Genomic DNA, 19330 nt, shown 5'->3' with positions numbered 1-19330 from the left:
GATCCGCCCCCTCGGTCATGTGAGAGGGGTGTGGCTACACCTTAATCAAGATGGAAAATCAGGGACATTTTTCCAAAATATGTTATATCTTTTCCCAAGAGTCCCCTGATAAGAAGACATGCCCACCACAGTTACCAGCATGAATTAACAAATCTAACAGTACCAAACACCATTATTAAATGTTGGCCCAATTGTCTAATAGGCGTTTTCTTGGCTTCCTTCCTCTCAAATTCTTTGGGCTTGACACCCCAGGACTATAAGGGGATACTGGTCCAGATCCGTTGACCAGAAATAAAAATATTTGCTTTATGACTAAGTTTTCTTTGATGTATAATTTTTCATGTTCTTAAGGAGTCATTTTAAGACACATGAAAAACCATGAGGCCCTTGGAGACACCCAGTCTACCATTTCACAGGAAACCAATTAACACCTCTAATGGACAGAGGAAACCAGTTACCAATTCTTTTGATAAGGGGGGGGAAGAGAACAAAGGGGATCACAGAGGGGGGTGGGATCTGTTGCCATATGGTACATGTCCTTAATTACGTTATCTTATAGGGCAAAGGTGACTCTCCTATCATAAGAAGGGAACTCATAACCCATAATTTATGACAGTATATATAGCATAGTACCCCCAGTCTCTGTATATAGTATATATAGCATACTACCCCCAGTCTCTGTATATAGTATATATAGCATACTACCCCCAGTCTCTGTATATAGTATATATATCATAGTACCCCCAGTCTCTGTATATAGTATATATAGCATAGTACCCCCAGTCTCTGTATATAGTATATATAGCATAGTACCCCCAGTCTCTGTATATAGTATATATAGCATAGTACCCCCAGTCTCTGTATATAGTATATATAGCATAGTACCCCCAGTCTCTGTATATAGTATATATAGCATACTACCCCCAGTCTCTGTATATAGTATATATAGCATAGTACCCCCAGTCTCTGTATATAGTATATATAGCATAGTACCCCCAGTCTCTGTATATAGTATATATAGCATAGTACCCCCAGTCTCTGTATATAGTATATATAGCACAGTACCCCCAGTCTCTGTATATAGTATATATAGCATAGTACCCCCAGTCTCTGTATATAGTATATATAGCATAGTACCCCCAGTCTCTGTATATAGTATATATAGCATAGTACCCCCAGTCTCTGTATATAGTATATATAGCATAGTACCCCCAGTCTCTGTATATAGTATATATAGCATAGTACCCCCAGTTTCTGTATATAGTATATATAGCACAGTACCCCCAGTCTCTGTATTTAGTATATATAGCATAGTACCCCCAGTCTCTGTATATAGTATATATAGCATAGTACCCCCAGTCTCTGTATATAGTATATATAGCATAGTACCCCCAGTCTCTGTATATAGTATATATAGCATAGTACCCCCAGTCTCTGTATATAGTATATATAGCATAGTACCCCCAGTCTCTGTATATAGTATATATAGCATAGTACCCCCAGTCTCTGTATATAGTATATATAGCATAGTACCCCCAGTCTCTGTATATAGTATATATAGCATTGTACCCCCAGTCTCTGTATATAGTATATATAGCATAGTACCCCCAGTCTGTATATAGTATATATAGCATACTACCCCCAGTCTCTGTATATAGTATATATAGCATAGTACCTCCAGTCTCTGTATATAGTATATATAGCACAGTACCCCCAGTCTCTGTATATAGTATATATAGCATAGTACCCCCAGTCTCTGTATATAGTATATATAGCATAGTACCCCCAGTCTCTGTATATAGTATATATAGCACAGTACCCCCAGTCTCTGTATATAGTATATATAGCATAGTACCCCCAGTCTCTGTATATAGTATATATAGCATAGTACCCCCAGTCTCTGTATATAGTATATATAGCATAGTACCCCCAGTCTCTGTATATAGTATATATAGCATAGTACCCCCAGTCTCTGTATATAGTATATATAGCATAGTACTCCCAGTCTCTGTATATAGTATATATAGCATAGTACCCCCAGTCTCTGTATATAGTATATATAGCATAGTACCCCCAGTCTCTGTATATAGTATATATAGCATAGTACCTCCAGTCTCTGTATATAGTATATATAGCACAGTACCCCCAGTCTCTGTATATAGTATATATAGCATAGTACCCCCAGTCTCTGTATATAGTATATATAGCATAGTACCCCCAGTCTCTGTATATAGTATATATAGCATAGTACCCCCAGTCTCTGTATATAGTATATATAGCATAGTACCCCCAGTCTCTGTATATAGTATATATAGCATACTACCCCCAGTCTCTGTATATAGTATATATAGCATAGTACCCCCAGTCTCTGTATATAGTATATATAGCATAGTACCCCCAGTCTCTGTATATAGTATATATAGCATAGTACCCCCAGTCTTTGTATATAGTATATATAGCATACAACCCCCAGTCTCTGTATATAGTATATATAGCATAGTACCCCCAGTCTCTGTATATAGTATATATAGCATAGTACCCCCAGTCTCTGTATATAGTATATATAGCATAGTACCCCCAGTCTTTGTATATAGTATATATAGCATAGTACCCCCAGTCTCTGTATATAATATATATAGCATAGTACCCCCAGTCTCTGTATATAGTATATATAGCACAGTACCCCCAGTCTCTGTATATAGTATATATAGCATAGTACCCCCAGTCTCTGTATATAGTATATATAGCATAGTACCCCCAGTCTCTGTATATAGTATATATAGCATAGTACCCCCAGTCTCTGTATATAGTATATATAGCATAGTACCCCCAGTCTCTGTATATAGTATATATAGCATACAACCCCCAGTCTTTGTATATAGTATATATAGCACAGTACCCCCAGTCTCTGTATATAGTATATATAGCATAGTACCCCCAGTCTCTGTATATAGTATATATAGCATAGTACCCCCAGTCTCTGTATATAGTATATATAGTATAGTACCCCCAGTCTCTGTATATAGTATATATAGCATAGTACCCCCAGTCTCTGTATATAGTATATATAGCATAGTACCCCCAGTCTCTGTATATAGTATATATAGCATACTACCCCCAGTCTTTGTATATAGTATATATAGCACAGTACCCCCAGTCTCTGTATATAGTATATATAACATAGTACCCCCAGTCTCTGTATATAGTATATATAGCACAGTACCCCCCAATACATGTATTGTACCTGTAGAGATGTGTAATCAGAACTCACACTGCTGTGCTCTGTGCTCTCTGCAGCCAGTGTTATGTATTGTCCCTGGAGAGATGTGTAATCAGACCTCACACTGCTGTGCTCTGTGCTCTCTGCAGCCAGTGTTATGTACTGTCCCTGGAGAGATGTGTAATCAGTCCTCACACTGCTGTGCTCTGTGCTCTCTGCAGCCAGTGTTATGTATTGTCCCTGGAGAGATGTGTAATCAGACCTCACACTGCTGTGCTCTGTGCTCTCTGCAGCCAGTGTTATGTACTGTCCCTGGAGAGATGTGTAATCAGACCTCACACTGCTGTGCTCTGTGCTCTCTGCAGCCAGTTTTATGTATTGTACCTGTAGAGATGTGTAATCAGACCTCACACTGCTGTGCTCTGTGCTCTCTGCAGCCAGTGTTATGTATTGTCCCTGGAGAGATGTGTAATCAGACCTCACACTGCTGTGCTCTGTGCTCTCTGCAGCCAGTGTTATGTACTGTCCCTGGAGAGATGTGTAATCAGTCCTCACACTGCTGTGCTCTGTGCTCTCTGCAGCCAGTGTTATATATAATCCCTGGAGAGATGTGTAATCAGACCTCACACTGCTGTGCTCTGTGCTCTCTGCAGCCAGTGTTATGTATTGTTCCTGGAGAGATGTGTAATCAGTCCTCACACTGCTGTGCTCTGTGCTCTCTGCAGCCAGTGTTATGTAGTGTCCCTGGAGAGATGTGTAATCAGACCTCACACTGCTGTGCTCTGTGCTCTCTGCAGCCAGTGTTATGTATTGTCCCTGGAGAGATGTGTAATCAGACCTCACACTGCTGTGCTCTGTGCTCTGTGCTCTCTGCAGTCAGTGTTATGTACTGTCCCTGGAGAGATGAGTAATCAGATCTCCCACTGCTGTGCTCTGTGCTCTCTGCAGCCAGTGTTATGTATTGTCCCTGGAGAGATGTGTAATCAGACCTCACACTGCTGTGCTCTGTGCTCTCTGCAGCCAGTGTTATGTATTGTTCCTGGAGAGATGTGTAATCAGTCCTCACACTGCTGTGCTCTGTGCTCTCTGCAGCCAGTGTTATGTATTGTACCTGTAGAGATGTGTAATCAGACCTCACACTGCTGTGCTCTGTGCTCTCTGCAGCCAGTGTTATGTATTGTCCCTGGAGAGATGTGTAATCAGACCTCACACTGCTGTGCTCTGTGATCTCTGCAGCCAGTGTTATGTACTGTCCCTGGAGAGATGTGTAATCAGTCCTCACACTGCTGTGCTCTGTGCTCTCTGCAGCCAGTGTTATGTATTGTCCCTGGAGAGATGTGTAATCAGACCTCACACTGCTGTGCTCTGTGCTCTCTGCAGCCAGTGTTATGTATTGTTCCTGGAGAGATGTGTAATCAGTCCTCACACTGCTGTGCTCTGTGCTCTCTGCAGCCAGTGTTATGTATTGTCCCTGGAGAGATGTGTAATCAGACCTCACACTGCTGTGCTCTGTGCTCTCTGCAGCCAGTGTTATGTATTGTCCCTGGAGAGATGTGTAATCAGACCTCACACTGCTGTGCTCTGTGCTCTCTGCAGCCAGTGTTATGTACTGTCCCTGGAGAGATGAGTAATCAGATCTCCCACTGCTGTGCTCTCTGCAGCCAGTGTTATGTATTGTCCCTGGGGAGATGTGTAATCAGACCTCACACTGCTGTGCTCTGTGCTCTCTGCAGCCAGTGTTATGTATTGTCCCTGGAGAGATGTGTAATCAGACCTCACACTGCTGTGCTCTGGCTCTCTGCAGCCAGTGTTATGTATTGTCCCTGGAGAGATGTGTAATCAGACCTCACACTGCTGTGCTCTCTGCAGCCAGTGTTATGTATTGTCTCTGGAGAGATGTGTAATCAGACCTCACACTGCTGTGCTCTGTGCTCTCTGCAGCCAGTGTTATGTATTGTCCCTGGAGAGATGTGTAATCAGACCTCACACTGCTGTGCTCTGTGCTCTCTGCAGCCAGTGTTATGTACTGTCCCTGGAGAGATGTGTAATCAGACCTCACACTGCTGTGCTCTGTGCTCTCTGCAGCCAGTGTTATGTATTGTCCCTGGAGAGATGTGTAATCAGACCTCACACTGCTGTGCTCTGTGCTCTCTGCAGCCAGTGTTATATATAATCCCTGGAGAGATGTGTAATCAGACCTCACACTGCTGTGCTCTGTGCTCTCTACATTGAACTTCTCCCCGACTCTTGCCTACTGCTTGAAGTGACTGCTGTAGTGTTGAACCAGAAGCCTATAGATGACTGTACTACAATATTGTACTAGAGGCCACAATGATGTCATATGTTGTATGGATTGAGTTGTCCCCGGGTTACGTACAGGATCGGTTCTGTGGGTTTGTATGTAAGTCAGAACTGTAGATTTTAGAATTGTAGCCCCAGACAACATTTTTTTAGTCTCTGTGACACTTTGATAAATGTTGGGTCGTCATAAGAACCAGGAGTAACAATAAATCTTCATTGTAGACGCCTGTGATAACTGTTACAGCTGATTATTGTAGCCTAAGGATAAAGTACAGGAAATTACCAACATCCAGAGGTGCGTCTGTAACTAGGGGTCGTCTGTAAGTCAGGTGTTCTTAAGTAGGGGACTGTCTGTACTCCTGTACCTGTATATGTGCTGGATTATAGGAAGTGTAACAGTAAATCTGGGGAATTCTGTAAGTATCTTGTAAGAAGAGCTGTGTATCAGGGGACGCGTCTGTAACTAGGGGTCGTCTGTATCCAGAGGAGGGGGAGGGGGAAGTCCTGAGCCTCGGATTATTTTGCATTTCCCTTTTTCGTGATTTATTTTGACACTTTCCTGTTCTGTAACATCATTCATCACTGGAAGCAGATAAGTCACAGAGGTCATAAAACTATCTATAGGGTCAAAGTGCTAATAGGTGCGATACAGTCTGTGTATCTAATCCTATTGTGTGATACTGTCTGCTGAGCTGCGTATCTAATCCTATCCTGTGTGATACTGTCTGCTGAGCTGTGTATCTAATCCTATTGTGTGATACTGTCTGCTGAGCTGTGTATCTAATCCTATCCTGTGTGATACTGTCTGCTGAGCTGTGTATCTAATCCTATTGTGTGATACTGTCTGCTGAGCTGTGTATCTAATCCTATTGTGTGATACTGTCTGCTGAGCTGTGTATCTAATCCTATCCTGTGTGATACTGTCTGCTGAGCTGTGTATCTAATCCTATTGTGTGATACTGTCTGCTGAGCTGTGTATCTAATCCTATTGTGTGATACTGTCTACTGAGCTGTGTATCTAATCCTATCCTGTGTGATACTGTCTGCTGAGCTGTGTATCTAATCCTATCCTGTGTGATACTGTCTGCAGGGCTGTGTATCTAATCCTCTCCTGTGTGATACTGCCTGCTGAGCTGTGTATCTAATCCCATCCTGTGTGATACTGTCTGCTGAGCTGTGTATCTAATCCTATCCTGTGTGATACAGTCTGCTGAGCTGTGTATCTAATCCTCTCCTGTGTGATACTGTCTGCTGAGCTGTGTATCTAATCCTCTCCTGTGTGATACTGATTGCTGAGCTGTGTATCTAATCCTATCCTGTGTGATACTGTCTGCTGAGCTGTGTATCTAATCCTCTCCTGTGTGATACTGACTGCTGAGCTGTGAATCTAATCCTGTCCTGTGTGATACTGACTGCTGAGCTGTGTATCTAATCCTATCCTGTGTGATACTGTCTGCTGAGCTGTGTATCTAATCCTATCCTGTGTGATACTGTCTGCTGAGCTGTGTATCTAATCCTGTCCTGTGTGATACTGTCTGCTGAGCTGTGTATCTAATCCTATCATGTGTGATACTGTCTGCTGAGCTGTGTATCTAATCCCCTCCTGTGTGATACTGATTGCTGAGCTGTGTATCTAATCCTATCCTGTGTGATACTTTCTGCTGAGCTGTGTATCTAATCCTCTCCTGTGTGATACTGACTGCTGAGCTGTGAATCTAATCCTGTCCTGTGTGATACTGACTGCTGAGCTGTGTATCTAATCCTATCCTGTGTGATACTGTCTGCTGAGCTGTGTATCTAATCCTATCCTGTGTGATACTGTCTGCTGAGCTGTGTATCTAATCCTGTCCTGTGTGATACTGTCTGCTGAGCTGTGTATCTAATCCTATCATGTGTGATACTGTCTGCTGAGCTGTGTATCTAATCCCCTCCTGTGTGATACTGTCTGCTGAGCTGTGTATCTAATCCTATCCTGTGTGATACTGTCTGCTGAGCTGTGTATCTAATCCTATCCTGTGTGATACTGTCTGCTGAGCTGTGTATCTAATCCTATTGTGTGATACTGTCTGCTGAGCTGTGTATCTAATCCTATTGTGTGATACTGTCTACTGAGCTGTGTATCTAATCCTATCCTGTGTGATACTGTCTGCTGAGCTGTGTATCTAATCCTATCCTGTGTGATACTGTCTGCAGGGCTGTGTATCTAATCCTATCCTGTGTGATACTGCCTGCTGAGCTGTGTATCTAATCCTATCCTGTGTGATACTGTCTGCTGAGCTGTGTATCTAATCCTATCCTGTGTGATACTGTCTGCAGGGCTGTGTATCTAATCCTATCCTGTGTGATACTGCCTGCTGAGCTGTGTATCTAATCCTGTCCTGTGTGATACTGTCTGCTGAGCTGTGAATCTAATCCTGTCCTGTGTGATACTGTCTGCTGAGCTGTGTATCTAATCCTATCCTGTGTGATACTGCCTGCTGAGCTGTGTATCTAATCCTCTCCTGTGTGATACTGCCTGCTGAGCTGTGTATCTAATCCCATCCTGTGTGATACTGTCTGCTGAGCTGTGTATCTAATCCTATCCTGTGTGATACAGTCTGCTGAGCTGTGTATCTAATCCTCTCCTGTGTGATACTGTCTGCTGAGCTGTGTATCTAATCCTCTCCTGTGTGATACTGATTGCTGAGCTGTGTATCTAATCCTATCCTGTGTGATACTGTCTGCTGAGCTGTGTATCTAATCCTCTCCTGTGTGATACTGACTGCTGAGCTGTGAATCTAATCCTGTCCTGTGTGATACTGACTGCTGAGCTGTGTATCTAATCCTATCCTGTGTGATACTGTCTGCTGAGCTGTGTATCTAATCCTATCCTGTGTGATACTGTCTGCTGAGCTGTGTATCTAATCCTGTCCTGTGTGATACTGTCTGCTGAGCTGTGTATCTAATCCTATCATGTGTGATACTGTCTGCTGAGCTGTGTATCTAATCCCCTCCTGTGTGATACTGTCTGCTGAGCTGTGTATCTAATCCTATCCTGTGTGATACTGTCTGCTGAGCTGTGTATCTAATCCTATCCTGTGTGATGCTGTCTGCTGAGCTGTGTATCTAATCCTCTCCTGTGTGATACTGATTGCTGAGCTGTGTATCTAATCCTCTCCTGTGTGATACTGTCTGCTGAGCTGTGTATCTAATCCTCTCCTGTGTGATACTGATTGCTGAGCTGTGTATCTAATCCTATCCTGTGTGATACTGTCTGCTGAGCTGTGTATCTAATCCTCTCCTGTGTGATACTGTCTGCTGAGCTGTGTATCTAATCCTCTCCTGTGTGATACTGACTGCTGAGCTGTGAATCTAATCCTGTCCTGTGTGATACTGACTGCTGAGCTGTGTATCTAATCCTATCCTGTGTGATACTGTCTGCTGAGCTGTGTATCTAATCCTATCCTGTGTGATACTGTCTGCTGAGCTGTGTATCTAATCCTGTCCTGTGTGATACTGTCTGCTGAGCTGTGTATCTAATCCTATCATGTGTGATACTGTCTGCTGAGCTGTGTATCTAATCCCCTCCTGTGTGATACTGTCTGCTGAGCTGTGTATCTAATCCTATCCTGTGTGATACTGTCTGCTGAGCTGTGTATCTAATCCTATCCTGTGTGATACTGTCTGCTGAGCTGTGTATCTAATCCTATCCTGTGTGATACTGTCTGCTGAGCTGTGTATCTAATCCCCTCCTGTGTGATACTGTCTGCTGAGCTGTGTATCTAATCCTATCCTGTGTGATACTGTCTGCTGAGCTGTGTATCTAATCCTATCCTGTGTGATGCTGTCTGCTGAGCTGTGTATCTAATCCTATCCTGTGTGATACTGCCTGCTGAGCTGTGTATCTAATCCTATCCTGTGTGATACAGCCTGCTGAGCTGTGTATCTAATCCTATCCTGTGTGATACTGACTGCTGAGCTGTGTATCTAATCCTATCCTGTGTGATACTGTCTGCTGAGCTGTGTATCTAATCCCATCCTGTGTGATACTGTCTGCTGAGCTGTGTATCTAATCCTCTCCTGTGTGATACTCTGCTGAGCTGTGTATCTAATCCTATCCTGTGTGATACTGTCTGCTGAGCTGTGTATCTAATCCTCTCCTGTGTGATACTGTCTGCTGAGCTGTGTATCTAATCCCATCCTGTGTGATACTGTCTGCTGAGCTGTGTATCTAATCCCATCCTGTGTGATACTGTCTGCTGAGCTGTGTATCTAATCCTCTCCTGTGTGATACTGTCTGCTGAGCTGTGTATCTAATCCTATCCTGTGTGATACTGTCTGCTGAGCTGTGTATCTAATCCTCTCCTCTGTGATACTGTCTGCTGAGCTGTGTATCTAATCCTATCCTGTGTGATACAGTCTGCTGAGCTGTGTATCTAATCATATCCTGTGTGATACAGTCTGCTGAGCTGTGTATCTAATCCTAAAATGTGTGATACTGTCTGCTGAGCTGTGTATCTAATCCTAAAATGTGTGATACTGTCTGCTGAGCTGTGTATCTAATCCTATCCTGTGTGATACTGTCTGCTGAGCTGTGTATCTAATCCTGTCCTGTGTGATACTGTCTGCTGAGCTGTGTATCTAATCCTATCATGTGTGATACTGTCTGCTGAGCTGTGTATCTAATCCCCTCCTGTGTGATACTGTCTGCTGAGCTGTGTATCTAATCCTATCCTGTGTGATACTGTCTGCTGAGCTGTGTATCTAATCCTATCCTGTGTGATGCTGTCTGCTGAGCTGTGTATCTAATCCTCTCCTGTGTGATACTGATTGCTGAGCTGTGTATCTAATCCTATCCTGTGTGATACTGTCTGCTGAGCTGTGTATCTAATCCTATCCTGTGTGATACTGTCTGCTGAGCTGTGTATCTAATCCCCTCCTGTGTGATACTGTCTGCTGAGCTGTGTATCTAATCCTATCCTGTGTGATACTGTCTGCTGAGCTGTGTATCTAATCCTATCCTGTGTGATGCTGTCTGCTGAGCTGTGTATCTAATCCTATCCTGTGTGATACTGCCTGCTGAGCTGTGTATCTAATCCTATCCTGTGTGATACAGCCTGCTGAGCTGTGTATCTAATCCTATCCTGTGTGATACTGACTGCTGAGCTGTGTATCTAATCCTATCCTGTGTGATACTGTCTGCTGAGCTGTGTATCTAATCCCATCCTGTGTGATACTGTCTGCTGAGCTGTGTATCTAATCCTCTCCTGTGTGATACTCTGCTGAGCTGTGTATCTAATCCTATCCTGTGTGATACTGTCTGCTGAGCTGTGTATCTAATCCTCTCCTGTGTGATACTGTCTGCTGAGCTGTGTATCTAATCCCATCCTGTGTGATACTGTCTGCTGAGCTGTGTATCTAATCCCATCCTGTGTGATACTGTCTGCTGAGCTGTGTATCTAATCCTCTCCTGTGTGATACTGTCTGCTGAGCTGTGTATCTAATCCTATCCTGTGTGATACTGTCTGCTGAGCTGTGTATCTAATCCTCTCCTCTGTGATACTGTCTGCTGAGCTGTGTATCTAATCCTATCCTGTGTGATACAGTCTGCTGAGCTGTGTATCTAATCATATCCTGTGTGATACAGTCTGCTGAGCTGTGTATCTAATCCTAAAATGTGTGATACTGTCTGCTGAGCTGTGTATCTAATCCTAAAATGTGTGATACTGTCTGCTGAGCTGTGTATCTAATCCTATCCTGTGTGATACTGTCTGCTGAGCTGTGTATCTGAGTCAGGTGTGATACAGCCCCTGTGCAGCACACTGCACAGCATAGTACCCCCAGTCTCTGTATATAGTATATATAGCATAGTACCCCCAGTCTCTGTATATAGTATATATAGCACAGTACCCCCAGTCTCTGTATATAGTATATATAGCATAGTACCCCCAGTCTCTGTATATAGTATATATAGCATAGTACCCCCAGTCTCTGTATATAGTATATATAGCATAGTACCCCCAGTCTCTGTATATAGTATATATAGCATAGTACCCCCAGTCTCTGTATATAGTATATATAGCATAGTACCCCCAGTCTCTGTATATAGTATATATAGCATAGTACCCCCAGTCTCTGTATATAGTATATATAGCACAGTACCCCCAGTCTCTGTATATAGTATATATAGCATAGTACCTCCAGTCTCTGTATATAGTATATATAGCATAGTACCCCCAGTCTCTGTATATAGTATATATAGCATAGTACCCCCAGTCTCTGTATATAGTATATATAGCATAGTACCCCCAGTCTCTGTATATAGTATATATAGCATAGTACCCCCCAGTCTCTGTATATAGTATATATAGCATAGTACCCCCAGTCTCTGTATATGGTATATATAGCATAGTACCCCAGTCTCTGTATATAGTATATATAGCATACTACCCCCAGTCTCTGTATATAGTATATATAGCATAGTACCCCCAGTCTCTGTATATGGTATATATAGCATAGTACCCCCAGTCTCTGTATATAGTATATATAGCATAGTACCTCCAGTCTCTGTATATAGTATATATAGCATAGTACCCCCAGTCTCTGTATATAGTATATATATCATAGTACCCCCAGTCTCTGTATATAGTATATATATCATAGTACCCCCAGTCTCTGTATATAGTATATATAGCATAGTACCCCCAGTCTCTGTATATAGTATATATAGCATAGTACCCCCAGTCTCTGTATATAGTATATATAGCATAGTACCCCCAGTCTCCGTATATAGTATATATAGCATACTACCCCCAGTCTCTGCATATAGTATATATAGCATAGTACCCCCAGTCTCTGTATATAGTATATATAGCATACTACCCCCAGTCTCTGTATATAGTATATATAGCATAGTACCCCCAGTCTCTGTATATAGTATATATAGCATACAACCCCCAGTCTCTGTATATAGTATATATAGCATACTACCCCCAGTCTCTGTATATAGTATATATATCATAGTACCCCCAGTCTCTGTATATAGTATATATAGCATAGTACCCCCAGTCTCTGTATATAGTATATATAGCATAGTACCTCCAGTCTCTGTATATAGTATATATAGCATAGTACCCCCAGTCTCTGTATATGGTATATATAGCATAGTACCCCCAGTCTCTGTATATAGTATATATAGCATAGTACCTCCAGTCTCTGTATATAGTATATATAGCATAGTACCCCCAGTCTCTGTATATAGTATATATATCATAGTACCCCCAGTCTCTGTATATAGTATATATAGCATAGTACCCCCAGTCTCTGTATATAGTATATATAGCATAGTACCCCCAGTCTCTGTATATAGTATATATAGCATAGTACCCCCAGTCTCTGTATATAGTATATATAGCATACTACCCCCAGTCTCTGCATATAGTATATATAGCATAGTACCCCCAGTCTCTGTATATAGTATATATAGCATACTACCCCCAGTCTCTGTATATAGTATATATAGCATAGTACCCCCAGTCTCTGTATATAGTATATATAGCATACAACCCCCAGTCTCTGTATATAGTAAATATAGCATACTACCCCCAGTCTCTGTATATAGTATATATATCATAGTACCCCCAGTCTCTGTATATAGTATATATAGCATAGTACCCCCAGTCTCTGTATATAGTATATATAGCATAGTACCCCCAGTCTCTGTATATAGTATATATAGCATACTACCCCCAGTCTCTGTATATAGTATATATATCATAGTACCCCCAGTCTCTGTATATAGTATATATAGCATAGTACCCCCAGTCTCTGTATATAGTATATATAGCATAGTACCCCCAGTCTCTGTATATAGTATATATAGCATAGTACCCCCAGTCTCTGTATATAGTATATATAGCATAGTACACCCAGTCTCTGTATATAGTATATATAGCATACAACCCCCAGTCTCTGTATATAGTATATATAGCATAGTACCCCCAGTCTCTGTATATAGTATATATAGCATAGTACCCCCAGTCTCTGTATATAGTATATATAGCATACAACCCCCAGTCTCTGTATATAGTATATATAGCATACTACCCCCAGTCTCTGTATATAGTATATATATCATAGTACCCCCAGTCTCTGTATATAGTATATATAGCATAGTACCCCCAGTCTCTGTATATAGTATATATAGCATAGTACCCCCAGTCTCTGTATATAGTATATATAGCATACTACCCCCAGTCTCTGTATATAGTATATATATCATAGTACCCCCAGTCTCTGTATATAGTATATATAGCATAGTACCCCCAGTCTCTGTATATAGTATATATAGCATAGTACCCCCAGTCTCTGTATATAGTATATATAGCATAGTACCCCCAGTCTCTGTATATAGTATATATAGCATACTACCCCCAGTCTCTGTATATAGTATATATATCATAGTACCCCCAGTCTCTGTATATAGTGTATATAGCATACAACCCCCAGTCTCTGTATATAGTATATATAGCATACTACCCCCAGTCTCTGTATATAGTATATATATCATAGTACCCCCAGTCTCTGTATATAGTATATATAGCATAGTACCCCCAGTCTCTGTATATAGTATATATATCATAGTACCCCCAGTCTCTGTATATATTATATATAGCATAGTACCCCCAGTCTCTGTATATAGTATATATAGCATAGTACCCCCAGTCTCTGTATATAGTATATATAGCATAGTACCCCCAGTCTCTGTATATAGTATATATAGCATACTACCCCCAGTCTCTGTATATAGTATATATAGCATAGTACCCCCAGTCTCTGTATATAGTATATATAGCATAGTACCCCCAGTCTCTGTATATAGTATATATAGCATAGTACCCCCAGTCTCTGTATATAGTATATATAGCATAGTACCCCCAGTCTCTGTATATAGTATATATAGCATACTAGCCCCAGTCTCTGTATATAGTATATATAGCATAGTACCCCCAGTCTCTGTATATAGTAGATATAGCACAGTACCCCCAGTCTCTGTATATAGTATATATAGCATACTACCCCCAGTCTTTGTATATAGTATATATAGCACAGTACCTCCAGTCTCTGTATATAGTATATATAGCACAGTACCCCCAGTCTCTGTATATAGTATATATAGCACAGTACCCCCAGTCTCTGTATATAGTATATATAGCATAGTACCCCCAGTCTCTGTATATAGTATATATAGCATAGTACCCCCAGTCTCTGTATATAGTATATATAGCATAGTACCCCCAGTCTCTGTATATAGTATATATAGCATAGTACCCCCAGTCTCTGTATATAGTATATATAGCATAGTACCCCCAGTCTCTGTATATAGTATATATAGCATAGTACCCCCAGTCTCTGTATATAGTATATATAGCACAGTACCCCCAGTCTCTGTATATAGTATATATAGCATAGTACCCCCAGTCTCTGTATATAGTATATATAGCATAGTACCCCCAGTCTCTGTATATAGTATATATAGCACAGTACCCCCAGTCTCTGTATATAGTATATATAGCATAGTACCCCCAGTCTCTGTATATAGTATATATAGCATAGTACCCCCAGTCTCTGTATATAGTATATATAGCACAGTACCCCCAGTCTCTGTATATAGTATATATAGCATAGTACCCCCAGTCTCTGTATATAGTATATATAGCATAGTACCCCCAGTCTCTGTATATAGTATATATAGCATAGTACCCCCAGTCTCTGTATATAGTATATATAGCATAGTACCCCCAGTCTCTGTATATAGTATATATAGCATAGTACCCCCAGTCTCTGTATATAGTATATATAGCATAGTACCCCCAGTCTCTGTATATAGTATATATAGCATACTACCCCCAGTCTTTGTATATAGTATATATAGCACAGTACCCCCAGTCTCTGTATACAGTATATATAGCATACTAGCCCCAGTCTCTGTATATAGTATATATAGCATAGTACCCCCAGTCTCTGTATATAGTATATATAGCATAGTACCCCCAGTCTCTGTATATAGTATATATAGCATACTACCCACAGTCTCTGTATATAGTATATATAGCATAGTACCCCCAGTCTCTGTATATAGTATATATAGCATAGTACCTCCAGTCTCTGTATATAGTATATATAGCATACTACCCCCAGTCTCTGTATATAGTATATATAGCACAGTACCCCCAGTCTCTGTATATAGTATATATAGCACAGTACCCCCAGTCTCTGTATATAGTATATATAGCATAGTACCCCCAGTCTCTGTATATAGTATATATAGCATAGTACCCCCAGTCTCTGTATATAGTATATATAGCATAGTACCTCCAGTCTCTGTATATAGTATATATAGCATACTACCCCCAGTCTCTGTATATAGTATATATAGCACAGTACCCCCAGTCTCTGTATATAGTATATATAGCATAGTACCCCCAGTCTTTGTATATAGTATATATAGCACAGTACCCCCAGTCTCTGTATATAGTATATATAGCACAGTACCCCCAGTCTCTGTATATAGTATATATAGCATAGTACCCCCAGTCTCTGTATATAGTATATATAGCATAGTACCCCCAGTCTCTGTATATAGTATATATAGCATACTACCCCCAGTCTCTGTATATATTATATATAGCATAGTACCCCCAGTCTCTGTATATAGTATATATAGCATAGTACCCCCAGTCTCTGTATATAGTATATATAGCATAGTACCCCCAGTCTCTGTATATAGTATATATAGCATACTACCCCCAGTCTCTGTATATAGTATATATAGCATAGTACCCCCAGTCTCTGTATATAGTATATATAGCATAGTACCCCCAGTCTCTGTATATAGTATATATAGCATAGTACCCCCAGTCTCTGTATATAGTATATATAGCACAGTACCCCCAGTCTCTGTATATAGTATATATAGCATAGTACCCCCAGTCTCTGTATATAGTAGATATAGCACAGTACCCCCAGTCTCTGTATATAGTATATATAGCACAGTACCCCCAGTCTCTGTATATAGTATATATAGCATAGTACCTCCAGTCTCTGTATATAGTAGATATAGCACAGTACCCCCAGTCTCTGTATATAGTATATATAGCATAGTACCCCCAGTCTCTGTATATAGTATATATAGCATAGTACCCCCAGTCTCTGTATATAGTATATATAGCATAGTACCCCCAGTCTCTGTATATAGTATATATAGCATACTACTCCCAGTCTCTGTATATAGTATATATAGCATAGTACCCCCAGTCTCTGTATATAGTATATATAGCATAGTACCCCCAGTCTCTGTATATAGTATATATAGCATAGTACCTCCAGTCTCTGTATATAGTATATATAGCATAGTACCCCCAGTCTCTGTATATAGTTTATATAGCATAGTACCCCCAGTCTCTGTATATAGTATACATAGCACAGTACCCCCAGTCTCTGTATATAGTATATATAGCATAGTACCCCCAGTCTCTGTATATAGTAGATATAGCACAGTACCCCCAGTCTCTGTATATAGTATATATAGCATACTACCCCCAGTCTCTGTATATAGTATATATAGCATAGTACCCCCAGTCTCTGTATATAGTATATATAGCATAGTACCCCCAGTCTCTGTATATAGTATATATAGCACAGTACTCCCAGTCTCTGTATATAGTATATATAGCATAGTACCCCCAGTCTCTGTATATAGTATATATAGCACAGTACCCCCAGTCTCTGTATATAGTATATATAGCATAGTACCCCCAGTCTCTGTATATAGTATATATAGCATAGTACCCCCTGTCTCTGTATATAGTATATATAGCATAGTACCCCCAGTCTCTGTATATAGTATATATAGCATACAACCCCCAGTCTTTGTATATAGTATATATAGCACAGTACCCCCAGTCTCTGTATATAGTATATATAGCATAGTACCCCCAGTCTCTGTATATAGTATATATAGCATAGTACCCCCAGTCTCTGTATATAGTATATATAGCATAGTACCCCCAGTCTCTGTATATAGTATATATAGTATAGTACCCCCAGTCTCTGTATATAGTATATATAGCATAGTACCCCCAGTCTCTGTATATAGTATATATAGCATAGTACCCCCAGTCTCTGTATATAGTATATATAGCATACTACCCCCAGTCTTTGTATATAGTATATATAGCACAGTACCCCCAGTCTCTGTATATAGTATATATAACATAGTACCCCCAGTCTCTGTATATAGTATATATAGCACAGTACCCCCAGTCTCTGTATATAGTATATATAGCATAGTACCCCCAGTCTCTGTATATAGTATATATAGCATACTACCCCCAGTCTCTGTATATAGTATATATAGCATAGTACCCCCAGTCTCTGTATATAGTATATATAGCATAGTACCCCCAGTCTCTGTATATAGTATATATAGCATACTACCCCCAGTCTTTGTATATAGTATATATAGCATACTACCCCCAGTCTTTGTATATAGTATATATAGCACAGTACCCCCAGTCTCTGTATATAGCATATATAGCATAGTACCCCCAGTCTCTGTATATAGTATATATAGCACAGTACCCCCAGTCTCTGTATATAGTATATATAGCATAGTACCCCCAGTCTCTGTATATAGTATATATAGCATAGTACCCCCAGTCTCTGTATATAGTATATATAGCATACTACCCCAGTCTCTGTATATAGTATATATAGCATAGTACCCCCAGTCTCTGTGTATAGTATATATAGCATAGTACCCCCAGTCTCTGTATATAGTATATATAGCATAGTACCCCCAGTCTCTGTATAAAGTGTATATAGCATAGTACCCCCAGTCTCTGTATATAGTATATATAGCATAGTACCCCCAGTCTCTGTATATAGTATATATAGCATACTACCCCAGTCTCTGTATATAGTATATATAGCATAGTACCCCCAGTCTCTGTATATAGTATATATAGCATAGTACCCCCAGTCTTTGTATATAGTATATATAGCATAGTACCCCCAGTCTCTGTATATAGTGTATATAGCATAGTACCCCCAGTCTCTGTATATAGTATATATAGCATAGTACCCCCAGTCTCTGTATATAGTATATATAGCATACAACCCCCAGTCTCTGTATATAGTATATATAGCATACTACCCCCAGTCTCTGTATATAGTATATATATCATAGTACCCCCAGTCTCTGTATATAGTATATATAGCATAGTACCCCCAGTCTCTGTATATAGTATATATAGCATAGTACCCCCAGTCTCTGTATATAGTATATATAGCATAGTACCCCCAGTCTCTGTATATAGTATATATAGCATACTACCCCCAGTCTCTGTATATAGTATATATATCATAGTACCCCCAGTCTCTGTATATAGTATATATAGCACAGTACCCCCAGTCTCTGTATATAGTATATATAGCATAGTACCTCCAGTCTCTGTATATAGTATATATAGCATAGTACCCCCAGTCTCTGTATATAGTATATATAGCATAGTACCCCCAGTCTCTGTATATAGTATATATAGCACAGTACCCCCAGTCTCTGTATATAGTATATATAGCATAGTACCCCCAGTCTCTGTATATAGTATATATAGCATAGTACCCCCCAGTCTCTGTATATAGTATATATAGCATACTACCCCCAGTCTCTGTATATAGTATATATAGCATAGTACCCCCAGTCTCTGTATATAGTATATATAGCATAGTACCCCCAGTCTCTGTATATAGTATATATAGCATACTACC

General features: G+C 40.4%; 2 protein-coding genes across 2 annotated transcripts in view; one reads left to right on the top strand and one right to left on the bottom strand.

The window, feature by feature from the left end:
- LOC140075952 (uncharacterized) overlaps positions 1 to 19330 on the bottom strand; it is a 364396-nt gene that overhangs the window by 91851 nt on the left and 253215 nt on the right. The window lies entirely within an intron of this gene.
- Positions 1 to 19330, top strand: part of SLC11A1 (solute carrier family 11 member 1) — a 123343-nt gene that overhangs the window by 65994 nt on the left and 38019 nt on the right. The window lies entirely within an intron of this gene.

This window comes from Engystomops pustulosus, chromosome 8, assembly GCF_040894005.1.
Source record: "Engystomops pustulosus chromosome 8, aEngPut4.maternal, whole genome shotgun sequence".
In the NCBI taxonomy this organism is placed as follows: Eukaryota; Metazoa; Chordata; class Amphibia; order Anura; family Leptodactylidae; genus Engystomops; species Engystomops pustulosus.
Note: the sequence above shows the minus strand (reverse complement) of the source record. Positions and strands in the feature narration are given on the sequence as shown.